Here is a 15,549-nt window from a genome sequence, read left to right as displayed (position 1 = left end):
TGCCAATAGCAGCTGCCATCTCTTAGCGCTAAGTGGGGCCAGACCTATGCCAAGCACTGTGCATGCATTCACTCATCCAGTCCCCACAATGACACAGTGGAGGAAGCAGCAATTATGATCAGCCCCTTAAAAAACTTGTTTATGGAAATCTTGCATACATGTGCAGAAAAGTGCACAAACTAATAGCCCGATGGGTTTCCACAAACTGAACCACCCAGGGGACCAGCACCTAGGTGAACAAAATAGAACGACTGATACAACACCAAAAACACAAGTGCTAAAAGAGAAAACTGATAAATTGGACTTCATAAACACTTAATACTTTGGTGTTTCAAAGGATACCAGCAAGAAGGTGAAAAGACAACATGTAAGTTGGGGAAAATATTTGAAATCGTGTAACTCATGAGAGTCTAGTAGCCAGAATATATAAAGAACTCTTGGAACTCAACAATAAAATGTCAAAGAACCCAATTTAAGAAGAGGCAAAGGATTTAAATAGGCATTTCTCAGAAGATCTACAAATGGCCAATAAGCACATGAAGAGAGGCTCGACATCATTAGCCATTGGGAATCGAAAATCAAAATCACAAGCTGCCACTTCACACCCACCAGATGGCTGTGATCAACAAGACAGATGTGAGAGAGGATGTAGAGAAATTGGAGTTCTCATAGGTGCCTGCTGGAAATGAGGTGGTGCAGCTACCTTGGAAAACAGTTTGCCAGTTCCTCAAAAGGTTAAACATAGTTACCATTTGACTCATCCATTCCACTCTTAGTGGAATCAGAAAATAAAAACATACCTGCACACAAAAGTTGAACACAGATACTCAGGGCGGCATTATTCACAGTAGTTAAAAAGTGGAAATAACCTAAATGTCCATCAACTCACAAATAGATAATAAAATGTGGGGCATTCATATAATGGAATATTATTCCGCAACAAAAGAGAACATGGTGCTGATTCATGCTACAACGTGGATGAGCCTGGTAAACTTTAGGCCTACATGAAAGAAGCCAGTCATAAGAGATTATATATTGGATGATTCCATTTATACGAAATGTCCAGAATAGACAAATAGACAGAAAGTAGATCAGTGGTTGTCTAGGGCCACGAGGTGGGCCAGGGAGGGGGTGGGGTCAAGAGGATAGGGAGTGACTGCTAATGAGTACTTTCTTTTTGGAGATGATGAAAATGTTCTAAAATTAGGTTATGGTGATGGTTGCGTAACTCTTAGATACACTTTAAAACCACTGAATTGTACATTTTAAGTGGATGAACTTTCTGGTATATAAATTATATCTCCATAAACATAAAAAGATATTCCATGCCTTCATGCTGCTCCCATGCCTGAATTGTTCTTACCTTCTTCTATTTCTCTGAACGTCCAAAAATAACTGGTTTCCAAGGCCCAATTCAAATGCCATTCCAAAGATTGCCTGGATCCATTCCCATCAGACATAATTTCTCTCTCCTTGGAACTCTTGTGGCAATTCACATCATTCACTCAGCGATGATTTATAAGGGCACGTATCAGATGTCTGGCACTTACTACATTCCACGTGATTTTTGAAGTACCCATGTCATCTCTGCTACTATACTGTAACCTTTTGGAGAGAGGAGACTGTATCTTGTTCTCTTCTATGAACTCAGGACCCAGCTACATGACCAGCACACATGGAAGGTATGTGGAATTCATTCTAAATTTCCCTTTCCTCCCATCACCCCTCCCACTAGGAAACATAAGGATATAACATGGTGGAAAGTAAAAGGATGGAATAAAATACAGCTTGCAAAAGAACTGTGGCATGACTATATTAATAGAAAATAAAAGAAGCTTTGTCATTGAAAGTATTACCAGAGATAAGAAGGGGACCATATGATAAAAAATGTTTCAGTAAACTATTTTAATTTTATAAACACCTAATGGCATAGTTCAAAATGGACAAAAGAGAAATTGACAGAACTATTAGAAATACTCAAATCCAAATCGGAATGGAAGATTCAATATATCTCTCTCAGAATTTGGCCGGACATGGAGGCAAAAAGTCAGTATAGGGATAGGTTATGCAACGGTGACCAAAAAAAAAAAAAAATCCCAAAGTCTTGGTGGCTTAATACAACAAAGGTTTATTTTTTACTCACACAAAGTGCAGTGGTCAGGCAATTCTTAGGGAAGTTCTCCTCCATGCAGTGACCCAGGGATCCAGGCGTCTTTTACCACATGGCTCTGTCATCTCAGTGTGCTTCTAAAGAAGAAAAAATGTGGAGGTAGCACACGTTCTTAGGTGCCTTGGCCCAGAAGGTAAACATATTTCCATTCACATCTCTTTAGCTAGAACTGGTCACATGGCCTCTCTTGTCTCCAAGGGTATGGAAAAGTGTAGTCTGCCTATATCCACCCTCAAAAGAGAAGAATCAGGTAGGAATGAGCATTAATAGTCTTTACTCAAAGGACTTAAATAAATGACACATACAGATAACTGCATCCAACACCTTATTTTCAAATACATAAGACAATTTACAAAATTTGACTCTGAACTGAGCTATAAAGCCAGTCTCACCAGATTTCAAAGAACGAAAACCACACAGAGCATATTATCTAAACTGCTATTCCTTATAATGAAGGTATAAATCAATAATGAGATAATTAGAAATTTTCCATAGGCTAGGAAATTTAAAAATACACTTCTAAATAACCCATGGGCTAAAAGAAGAACTGATAAAGGAAGCTAGAAAATATTTTTAATCAATTGATAAGAAAATTCATATCAAAATTTGTAGGTGTGGGTAAATCAGTATGTAGAGGGAAATTTATAGTCTTAAGTGCATATGTCAGAGAAGAAGCTGAAAACTGATCAACATTCATGCCAAGATATTGGAAAAAGAATATCAAAACAAATCTAGGGCGCCTGGGTGGCTCAGTCGTTAAGCGTCTGCCTTCAGCTCAGGTCATGATCCCAGGGTCCTAGGATTGAGTCCCACATCGGGCTCCCTGCTCTGCGGGAAGCCTGCTTCTCCCTCTCCCACTCCCCCTGCTTGTGTTCTTGCTCTCGCTATCTCTCTGTCAAAAAAAATAAACAAAATCTTTAAAAAAAAAATCTAATAAAAGTAGGAAAAAGTAAATGATAAAGGCAAGAACAGAAATTAATAAAATAAGAAAGCAAAAATTAAAACAGAGCTACTCCAACAAAGCCAAAGTTGGTTCTTTAAAAAGACGAATTGACAAACCCCTGAATGAAACTGATCTAGAGAAAAACATAAATGGCTCCCCAAAACCCCAATATTAGGACTAAAAAGTGAGACGTCACTACAGATACTGTCACCATTAAAGGAAAAAAGAGAATGTTTTGAGCAACTTTGAGTCAATACATTTGAAAACTTAAATGAAATGGACAACATCCTAGAAAGGCAAAATATACCAATTTTGACTTGAGACAAAATAGGAAGCCTACATAATCCTCTAACAATTAAGGATATTGAATCAGTTGTTAAAACCCTTTTCCATACAGAAAACTTCAGCTCTAGATGGCTTCACTGACAAGTTCTACCCAACATTCAAAGAAGAAACTATTTTTGTCTTTGACAATCTCTTCCAGAGAGTAGAAAAAGAGTGAGTAATCTCCAGTTCACTTTATGAGGCTAACATAACCTGCATATCAAAACAGGACAAAGATATGGCAAGAAAAGAAAATTACAGGCCAATTTTACTCGTAAATAGAAATGAAAAATCATGGATAAAGGGTTAGCCACAAAAATCCATCAGTACGCAAAACGATACCACAACCGAAATGGACTAATCCCAGGAACACAAGGTCAGTTTAACATTAGGAAATCCATTAAGGTTGGGGTACCTGGGTGGCTCAGTCGGTTAAGTGGCTGACTCTTGATTTCAGCTCAGGTCATGAATCTCAGAGTGATGAGATTCTCTCTCCCTCTGCCCCTCCATTCCCCACTTGTGCTCTCTCTCTCTCTCTCTCTAAAAAAAGAAAAAGAACGGGGCACCTGGTGGCTCAGTTGGTTGGGCGACTGCCTTTGGCTCAGGTCATGATCCTGGAGTCCCGGGATCGAGTTCTGCATCGGGCTCCCTGCTCGGCAGGGAGTCTGCTTCTCCCTCTGACCCTCCTCCCTCTCATGCTCTCTGTCTCTCATTCTCTCTCTCGCAAATAAATAAAATCTTAAAAAAAAAAAAAAGAACAAGAACAAGAACAAGAAAGTCCATTAAATGAAATGAAATTCAGGTTAATTCAGCACGTAAACTGATTAAGGGACAAAACCTACATGCAGAAAACCATTTGATAAAAATTTAACACTTATTCATGATCTAAAACTAATAAAAAATAATCTAGGAAATTATGAACAGAAGGGAATTTCCATAATTTGATAAAAACATGTCTGCAGCTAACATGGTAAAATATTGCAAGTTTTCCCTTTGGAGATCAGAGACAAGTCAAGGATGCCCACTGCACCCATTTACTCATTTACTGGTGGTCTTAGCCAGTGCAGTAAGGCAAGAAAAAGAAATGAAAGAAGTAAGATTTGGAGAAAAAACAAAACCATCATCTTTCCAAAGTAACATAATTATGTATAGAGAAACCTCAAAATAGGCAACTGTGTCATTTAAACTGACAAGAAAATTTAGCATTTTTATTGGATTCAAAATAAACATATTAAAAGTATGCTTTTATGTAACAACCCACTGAATTATTGAATGAAGCTGTTGGGGGAAGGTTTGTATTTGCAGGGTGAGAAGCTCTTCTGAGCACTGAGAGCTGAACAGTCTACTCCGTATGGGCATGTGAGCTCCCCCTTACCGGAAGGGTTTAAGCAGGAACACGATGGGCTGTGTCCAAGGGTGCTGGGAAAGAACCTGGGCTCAGAGTGAGAGGTTTGTCCCTTGCCAGGCTGGGCCTCAGCTCTCTAAACAGTCAGTCCTGGAAGGCGGCCTATCTTCTTTCTTTTGGCTCCTCTCTATGTCAGCTTAATCCCTTTGGTAAATTGGGTAAAATGAGCCAGGATTTACGGCTCCGGGAAATATGTGAAGAAGTTTCTAATCTTATCGCTGTCCACTCCCCCCTTCCAAGGCTCTGCTTTCAGAGAAAACCCACAACGGTTATTTCTCATCCTCTTTCCCCTGCCCCTACTGCACCAGACTTATCTTCCTACTTCAAGTTCTCAGTTCAGAACACACATTCTGAAACACTATGCTACCTGGTTTGTGAAATGGAATTTTACATGGTCCCTTGATGGCACAACCCGGAAGAGGAGAGCTGCTTTTGCTGGAGTTGGATGGGGCCCTGCCTCCTTGGCTCTCCCACCTTATTCCCTGAACCAGCTCCCCCAACCACTTAGGCACCAAATCCCTCCTCACCACAGAGCCACCAAGGAGACACAGTGGTTAAGCACACACTTTGGAGTCAGATGGTCTTGTGCTTTTCAGCTACGTGACCTTAGACCTTGGTTCTCTCACCTGCAAAGGGGCGGAGCTCATAGGCATTCCCACTTTGGCAGGATTACTGCAAGGGTGAAACGAGGTGATGAGTAGAAGGGCTCATCACCCAGGAGGTGCTCCATACTCCTGTGTGGTTACTGGCAGTCTCCGGGGCTTGGGGAAGCCCCTCAGCACCTCTCTCAGGACCCAACATCGCAGACCCAGGGCCATGAGCTCCGCGAGGCAGCACGGTGCAGGAGTGGAGGCCGTGTCCCCCCACTGGGGACACGGCCATAAGGTCCCACTGGCTCTACTTGCAGCTGGCCCATCATGGGCAGATGCAGGGAAGCGAGGCTGTTGATAAATCTGTCCGTTTCCAGGATGCCTCCCCTCTAGGGTCCCTGCTCTGACAGACACAGCAGGAGGGCTATGGCCCAGCTGGCTACAGACCCAAATGTTGGCTGAGCCACTAGATAACTCTGTAATGAACTGTCCCTCAGGCTGGAGGCATTAACCTTGCTGCTGGCCTGGAGGCCTGGGCTCTGTGGTTAACCCTTCCCTTCCCAGCCTTAGGGAAGCCGAGGGTGCAGCCTGTGTCAGGGAGAGCTGTATTGATTACCTACGGCTGCCGAACTAATGACCCCGAAATTCAGCAGCTGGAAATAAAACCTGATTATTAACTCCCAGTTTCTGTGGGTCAGGAATCTGCAAGTGGCTGAACGGGGTGGTTCTGACTCAAGATTTTCCATGAGGCAGCCATCGAGGTGTCAGCCTTGGTGGTGGTCATCTCAAGACTTGACGGGGGGTAATCAGATTCCAAATTCACTTAGGCAGCTGTTGGCAGGCCTCCAAAGATCCACTTCCACGTGCACTCGAGTGGGCCTCCCCCCAGCACGGGCCATGGAGAGACCGAGAGAGAGCGCCAAACAGAGGTCACTGTCCTTTTATAACCCAACCTCTTCACCCGTCACCTCTGACATAGTCTTTTAGCGGTACATCACTAAGTGCAGCCCACAATCGAGAGGGAAAAGCACAGAGTTGTGAAAAACCAGAAGTGGGGGGTCCCTGACAACCATCAGGGGCTGCTGCTTGGAAATGCCCATAGATCTGAGGCCCACTCGCCTTCAGGTGCCCCTGCTCAGACCACTGGGAGTTGGCCCCAACTCCTCCTTCATCTTTCACCAAGCCCCGAGAACTCAAAATCCTAAAGTGCCCTCAAGTTTGACCTCTCCCTCTCTCTTGGCTGTCATGGTTCCAGGAGGGCCCCTGTCGTGTCTCCCCAGGATGTTGTCACTCCGTCACCACCTCCTCACTGGTCCCTTGAATCTCTTCTGCTTCCCTAGGTCCCCACTCATCCCTTCCACCATTCCCTGTCTCTTCCCAACAGTACTCAGAGAAGTCTTTTCAAAACGCAGATCGGACCCTGTCTTTCCTTGCTGGAAATCCTCCAGAGGCTTCCCCACATGCTCAGCACCAGGATCCAAGTTTCTCTAAGGATGACAAGACTCTGCAGGGTCTGGCTCAGCCCGAACCTCGACAGCCTCAGCTCAAACAGTGCTGGCTCCTTTCAGTGCCTCTGGTCACAGGCTTTGCACATGCTGTTCCTCTTCTAGCAGCTCTTTTTCTTGTCCCCTTCACCTCATTCGCCCCTCAGCATCCTTTGGATCTCGGCTCGAGTCACTTCCTCAAAGAAGCTGTCCCCATCCCACCCCGACTAGGTTCTAGTCTCCCGTTGAAAACTTGTGTTCTTATGGTACTCTGCCAGTTATGCTGTTCCCTTACCTGACTGGTAATTATCTGGCCCCCAAGACGGTAGGCAGCACGAGGGCAGGTTTTGCTGGCTGCATCCATTGTGCCTGTCACCAGTGGGTGCTAAAGAAAGAGCTGTTGGATTTAAAAAAAAAATTAAACTCTTTGTGCAGATGATAAAACTATGACTTTTCGACATAATTGGTTAGAATCGTAGAACTCCAGGGCTCAGAAACCGGCCAGCCAACCTCCTCATTTTGAAAGAGGAAACTGAGGCTCAGAGACAGGGAAGGTCTCCTCAGGTCAGAGTGAGTGAGAGCAGAGAGCAGAAGCCAGGCCTCTGGTGTGACCCTCCACCTGCCGTTCTCCATCTGTCATGGAAGCCCCACGTGCCTTCTATCACAACCTAAACTCACCACTGGTGCTTCACGAATACCAACCCATCACCTCCATCAGCCCTAAGCCCTTGGCACAAAGACTCTGGAAGGCGCTGGCAAAGCCTCCTCTCTGGTAAACTCTTTTCTTAGCTTTGGAACTCCTTCGAGATGTACAACCAGTCCCGAGGATAGCCATTTCACCCCAAATGAACCGCAAGCCCTACTTTTGAAGATTCTCCTTCTGGGTTCCTCCGAGGAACCGAGACCATTTGAACTATCAGGGACCTGAGATGTTCTGGGCCAATTCCAGAAGGGGAAACTGAGGACAGAGAAGGCCCAAGACTTTCCCAAGGTCACACAGGGCAGCAGCAGCAGGGCTGGGACCAGAACCTGGGCCTCCTCGCTCTCAGGCCAGCACTCCTGTCTCCACAGTGGGATCAACCTGAACGCACCGGCAGGCTCTGACCTCACACCTACAGATGCCTCTTAGAACAAGGATTCTTTCTCGGCCTGCGGTCGGCCCTGCAGACTCCTGTCACCGCTCTTTAGCAAGAATAACTCTCTATTCGCAAAAGTGGCACACACTGGCATTCTAAAACAATCAAACATTCTAAAACAAAATGATATCGCAAACAAACTGGTATGGCAAAAACGAAACACACTGGCATTAAAAAAAATGAGTTGCCATCATTTAAAAATGGAGAGATTTTTACAGACAAATCCAGGTTTCCACCTTCTCTTAGAAAAACCAGACAATCTGGCCATCGTGGTGGCACTGCCTCTCAGCCTGCTGACACCTGGCCCCGCTGCCTAGTGGTGATCACACACGCCCCTGTCCACGGCTGGCCACACTTCTTCCCTCCCACTGCCCTCCCAGGGCTTGAATGCATTCAAGTTTACCACCTTTCTTCTGCTGGGTTCGAGAACCCTCTCTGTGAGCATGGCCCACATAAGTGGTCACATAGGCACTGTTTGATGCCTCTGGGGACAGAGGGGTCACTACCAATCTGTTGCACGGCTGGCCGAAAAGCCCTAGTGGGAGCGAGAGCTTGACTTGAACCATGGCTTATTTGAATCCATGTTTAACAGGTCACGCTATAATTTAATACCAGAGCCTAATAAACTTTTAAGTGCCTCATGACCAGGATTCTCCATGCTCGTTTTGGCAGGGGCACATACGAAAGCCACTCTTCGGAATGACTTCACAGACTTCCAGGCCATTGAAATGAAGTCCAGATGCCACTGGATTATGGGCAAATGCGGGGCCAGCCAGGTCTGAATGTCCCTTTTGAAATTTCAAGGGCAGCCACTGGCAATATCAAAAGAGGGTTTGAAGATCCATCTTTGGGTTCTTGAGCAATGACAGCTCTCAGACAAAGTGCCTTTCCATGACCTTGCCAGGAGCTGAAACTCCCACCCCCATGTTTCATAATCCATGGAGGAGGGGGCGGGCTTCTTACAGCAATGTCAGGCCACTGAGCACTTCATTAGGAGGCAGCCCAGGGAATCTGGGCAGATGCTCTTTATAGAGTTCTTGGCAAGCTTCAAATTTTGGAACTTTAGAATAGCACACTTATCAGTAGTCAAATCTCAAAACCAACAGAAATACTAGAGTCTGGGACTATTAGATTGGGGAGGGGCCGTATATGTCTCATCTCCAACGACTCTTTACCTTCATTGAGAAGCTCCCGACAGAACCCCAGACAAGAAGGGTCAGCCAGCCTTGGTGGGGCAACCAGTCTTCCTGATGATGGGTCAGAAGTTCTCTTCACTGAAACGTCCATCTCTTGTCGCCGGTTTTATCTCAAAGTAAGAACCATTTTTATGCCTGTATTCATCTACAGCCCTTGAGGACCACCACGCTTGCCCTCCCCCTGTCCGCAAGCTAAATCGTCCTAGGTCATCCACTCCTCCCTGGGAGGTCGAGGCCTGCCCCGCCCTCCTGCAGTTGACCAGTGTCCCCCCTTGGCATCTTTTCACAACAGCTGGGGCTTTAAGAGGGTGCAGCTCTTGCTCCAGGACCTCCAGAAAGAAGAAAGGCTGAGTCCAGCTGTGCCACATCCCAGCCTCGCAGGCCCAGAGTTTGTACAGACTGTTTCATATCAGCACACAGCTTTTATTTATTTAACACATACTCATCTCACTTGGCTGACTTTAGCAATATCGATTCATTAAACTGCCATAAACATCTGAGATAGAGTCTGTTATCATCCAGAGGATACAGATGATGAAATCAAGATATCAAGATGCAGGGAAGTGAAGTCACCCGGTAAGGGCGCCAGTGAGGTGAGGAGACTGGGCCTCGAACTCAGACCACTGGAGCCAGGAGCTGGAGCGGACGGCTACCCCGTGCTGCCTTCCTTCCATGGGGCTGTCATGTCGAACGTGGGGATGAAGGCCTCTGCGGAGAACTGCAAATACCGTCTTCCTGTTAAGTCAGACTCACCCCGAGATGTGAAGTGACTTGTCTCAAGTCACTCCATTCTGCAGTGATGGAGTTGGGGTTTCAACCGGGTTCCAAAGTCAGGGCTCCTTGCTCCAGCCTAGAGCACGCTGAGTGGACTAATCAGGTTTAGCTGAAGTGGAATCCTCCAAGGTAACAATACTACAAGGAACCTGTCGAGGAAAGTGAAATGCATTCTAACCTGGCTTCAAGTCCACACACATCTCCGAGAGGCCACAGTAACCCAGTGAGCCCCTGGGCCAGGGACAGGAGGAATACCCAACATAGGCATCTGATATTTTGAAAGAGTACATTTTAGGAATTACATGGAGACCTCATTAATTCATAACCCAACAATCTGGAAAGTCATCACGCTCCATGCTGGGCTCACGCACACATTACATCAATCCAGAGATGGCATAAAGAACCCTCATAGCCAGTGCTGGGCAGGTCACCTTGTCTGGAAGAATCTTTCCCCCTCCAGTGGGCTTGATGTATACTTGTTTGTTCTGCATAAGCATGCGCATCATATGGCAGGCACCTGGCTGCTATCTGCTCCCGGTGGGAGGGAACAGGGTCCTCGGCCTGCAGCACAAGAGGGGCACATACAGACCGTCCCCGTTTTGGCTGCGGGATGAGAACCTTGGGCCGTGGGGCACTGATGCTCACTATTGTCTTACACTGTTGCTTTGTTGTATGTTATAAACCCCAAATACATTATTATCTCTGTCGCAACAATTCTCTTTTAGAGGTATTTAAATAAAAAGAAAACATGATATACTTCCCCATGCAGTTTTCAGTGTTCTGCCCTCCTTTCTGGAGATCCAGATTTCCATCGGATATCATTTGTCTTCTGTCCGAGGTTGCCGAGGTCTAGTGGTGATTAATTCTTTCAGCTTTTGTTGCACTGAAAACATTTTTATTTTGCTTTTATTTTTATTTATTTATTGTTTACTTATTTTCAAAAACTTTTTTGCTAGGTTGACAGATCTCCCCCCACACCCCTTCAACACCTGTGGGATGTCATGGGTGTTCTCTTCCGGCTCTCGTAACGTCTGAGGATAAGTCGCTGTCACTCTGATCTTCGTTACTCTGTGTATTTCTTTTTTTTTTATCACTGGCCCAGCACCTTGACTATGATGTGTGTTAGCCTGTGCAGCTTCTTCAGGGTTGTTTTTCTTGAGGTGCTGAGCTTCTTGGATCAATGGCTTTATAATTTTCATCATAGTTGGGGAATGGCCCTTATTCCTTCAGATATGTTTTCTCTTCCCTCTTTCCTTTCCTTCTGATACATATTTTTGGCAGTCGGTGTTGTCCCACAGGCTGCTCTGTTTCTTTCTTTTCTGGTATTTCCTCTCTGTGCTTCATTCTGAATAATTTCCATTTCTGTGCCTTTAATTTCACTCACACTTTTCTTCTGCAGTGTCCAATCTGTGGTTAATCCCACCCTGGTTAGTTTAGTTTCAAATACTGCATTTTCATCTCTGGAAATTTGACTTATATTTTTAAAAATATATGTCCTATGTCTTTCCTCATTATGTTCATATTCTCTTTTTTTTTTTTTTTAAGATTTTATTTATTTATTTGAGACAGAGAGAATGAGATACAGAGAGCATGAGAGGGAGGAGGGTCAGAGGGAGAAGCAGACTCCCTGCCGAGCAGGGAGCCCGATGCGGGACTCGATCCAGGGACTCCAGGATCATGACCTGAGCCGAAGGCAGTCGCTTAACCAACTGAGCCACCCAGGCGCCCCTGTTCATATTCTCTTTTATATCCTTGAGCATTTATCATGTCAACAACAGCTGTTTCAGATCTTTGTCAACCAATTCCATCCGTCTGTGCCATTCTGGATCTATTGGTTTATTTTTCTTCTGACTCCAAGAGTATTTTTTCTGCTTCTTTGCATGTGTGATTTTTTTTTTTTTTTTTTTTGGATGCCAAAGAGTAAATTTTACACTGTTGATTGCTAGGTTTTATTGTATGTCTTTAAACAGAGCTGGACTTTGTTTTGCCAAGCAGTTGAGTTATAGACCAGCTTGAGGCTTACTATCAAGTTTTATTTATGGCTGGCTGAAAGCAGCCTTTCCTCTAGTATGAATTTAGTCCAACTACAAAGGCATGACCTTTCTGAGGACTCTGTCCAGTGCTCTGTGTTATGATGAGCCTCTCTGCTCTGGCTAGCAGAAACTTCCAACTATTACTGGACCCTTGTGAGTGGCGGGGACTGTCGGGGCCATTGCTTTCTGTTTGTTCTTCCCTTGGTCACACTGACTTTGATCCCACACATCCTGCTCAGAACTCACTTAAGGGGTCAAGGGAACCCTCTGCGGATTTTCGGAGTGCAGTCTCTGTGCAGCTACCTCCTGTTACTTCTCCCCGCAAATTCCAGCCACCGCAACCTTCCTGAACTCTGATGTCTGCCTCCTCAATTCAGTGATATGGGGCGCCTCTGGCTCCCGGCAGATTGGGAACACCCTCAGTGAGTAAGATGGGGGCAATCAACTCTCCTTATCTGTTTCTCTTCTCTCGGGAACTCACAGTTCTGTGCTTCCTGATGTCCAATGTCTGGAAACATTTGTTTTACATATTTGAATGTTTTTCCAGTAGTTTATGGCAGAGGGCAATTCCCATAGCACTTGCTCCTTTACAGGTGGAACTGAAAATCTCTTACCCTAGTTGTTTTCATTTGGGGTTAAATTTCAAAATATCATTTAACTAATAGACGGTGACTTCACTAAAGGTTGCTAGAGACCTTTAAAAGAAAATTGTGTTTGGAGTTAATTCATGAATATTCTTGAGTTTTACAACTCTATCAGGAAGCCAGGCTCTGTCAAGATTTTATGAAAAGCTGAGCTGGGAAGAGATCTTCAAGGTTATTGATCAAGATACAGCCCATTACTTAAGTTAACTCAAAATGGATCGAAGACCTATATATAAGAGCTAAAAGTATAAAATCCTAGAAGGAAATATAGCAGTAATTCTCATGACCTTAAATTTAGCAATGTTTACTTAGATATGACATCAAAAGCACAAGATGCAAAAGAAAAGATAATGGAATGCTTCAAAACTACAAACTTATGTATATTAAAGGACACTACCAAGAGAGTGGAAAGACACCTACAAGATGGGAGAAAAAATTGGAATCATGTACCTGATAAGGGTCTAATATCTAGAGTATATAAAGAACTCTTAGAACCCAACAACAGAGACAACCCAATTCAAAAATGGGCAAAAGGGGCACCTGGGTGGCTCAGTCGGTTAAGCATCTGCCTTCAGCTTAGGTCATGATCTCAGGGATCCTGGGATTGAGCCCCGAGTCGGGGCTGCCTGCTCAGCAGGGAGTCTGCTTGTCTCTCTGCCCCTCCCCCTGCATGTGCTCACTCTCTCTCTCTCAAATATATAAAATCTTTTTTAAAAAGTGGGCAAAGGACTTGAATAGACACTTCTCCAAAGAAGGCAAGCAGCACATAAAAAGACGCTCACTGCCATTAGCCAGTAGGAAAATGCAAATCACTTCATACCCACCTGGATGGCTACTAGTATGGGTTGAATTGTGTCCCCTCCTAAAAAAGATAGGTTAAAAGCCTAAGTCCCAGTATCTGTGACTCTGACCTTATTTAAAAATAAAGCCTTTGCAGGTTTAATCAAGTTGAGGTCATCAGGGTTGGCCCTAAAAAGAGGTAAATTTGGACAAAGACATAGGGGGAATATGGCCATGTGAAGACAAGGCAGGGATAAGAGTTATGTTGCCACAAGCCAAGGAATGCCTGAGCCACCAGAAGCTGGAAGAAGCAAGGAAGGAGCCTCTCCTAGAGGATTTGGAAGGAGCATGGGCCTGCAAACATCTCACAAATATGAGACAATAAATTTGTTGTTTTAAGCCACCTGGTTTCTGGTACTTTCTTGTGGAGCCCCAGGGCACAAATATAGCTATAATTTTTAAAATGGAAAATAAAGTGTCGGCAAGTGTGATGGTTATGTATCAACTGGGCTAGGCCACAACGGCCAGCGCTTTGGTCAAGCATTACTCTGGATATTTCTGTGAGGGTGCTTTTAGCTAAAGAATAACATTTAAATTGAAGGATCAGATGACCCTTCTACATGGGTGGGCCTCATCCAATCAGTCGAAGGACTTACAAACTAAAACAGATTGAGCAAGAAATGCTGCCAGCAGACTGCCTGTGGACTCATAGGCAAATCTTTCTTGGGTCTCCAGCTGCTGGCCTACCCTACAGATTTTGGACTTACCAAGTCCCCCACAATTGCATGTACCCATTCCTTAACATTTCTTTCTCTCTCCATGCACGCCTCCAGCTCTTAGCTTTTTCCTCCTCAGCACTACACCTTGAGGAGGGCCCTCGCCTTCTTGGTTAGGATCTGAGATGACTCCAGGCCAGTTCTCTTGCACACAGCCCACACCTAGTCCTTGGGAGACAGACATGCATCCCTTACCTGACAAACTCTAGAAGAGGCTGCACCCAACCCAGCCAACCTCTCCCTTGCTCCATCATCAAAGCACCTTGCTACTGGCATCCCATCCTTTAGGTTTTTTCCAGGCAGGGGTCTGTCCTGTGCACTGGATTGTCACCCTAAAGGAGATACATATTAAGCTCCGCTGAAGCCCTCTTCCCTAGCCTGAAGGTAAGGGGCGGCTGGTATCCACTCCTCTCCCTTGGGGGACTCAAAACATCAACGGCTCTCTTCCAAGAAATCCGCACCCCAAGTCCCCCTCCTTCAACTCTAACTCTTGACTTTTTTCTACCCTCCATGTGCGTGAGGAAGTTTAAGTGGGCTGCAGGTGTTTTACCATCTCCACAAACACAGCATATGGTACAGGCAGTGGGATCTATCGCTGCCTTCCAAAAAACATCTATTTTAACATCTTGTTGTATGAGCATTTAAATACCTACATTCATTATTGAATATAGTATAGCTACCGTCGAACCCCTAATTTAGCCCAGACATGGCACTAGGTCCTTTTTAAAAACTCCTCATTTAAAGTTATTAATAGGTATGTTTGTAACCACTTTACAATTCTATAACTAAGAATTCATCCAGATAACTGGCATTCAAAAATCTATGGAGTGCATTCATTGTGTGGGCACTTTAGTAAGATTCTCAGTAGGAGGAAATCCTCTGAAAACCTGGGCGTATTGAACTTTGGATCTGGAAAGGACTTCTGAGGTTACTCGGTCAACCTCCGCGCCCCCCCCGCCCCCCGCCCAATTCGTTCCCTTTAAGGAGCAGCTAAGGTCTCTAAAGGCTAAGGGACTCAACTAAGGTCATCACATTGAGATCAGATGCGGGTCATCACTTGCCACAACTGCCTCCTATTTATTAAATTCTGATTCGTACTGCTAATTTTAATGTTTATCCAACCAGTGGTAGAAATGAAATTTTAATGAAAAATAACTATTTCCGAGTCTAAAAAATTGAACCAACTAGGCTTTCAACACTACATGAAGCTATGTGAATCCCAATCTACTGTACAGGAGAATAATGGATTCTTAATTGAAACTGTGCCTTAGAGTGGAAGAATGATTTTTAAATG

Source organism: Neomonachus schauinslandi, chromosome 10 (genome assembly GCF_002201575.2).
Source record: "Neomonachus schauinslandi chromosome 10, ASM220157v2, whole genome shotgun sequence".
Classification (NCBI taxonomy): Eukaryota; Metazoa; Chordata; class Mammalia; order Carnivora; family Phocidae; genus Neomonachus; species Neomonachus schauinslandi.
This window is presented reverse-complemented; position numbering follows the sequence as displayed.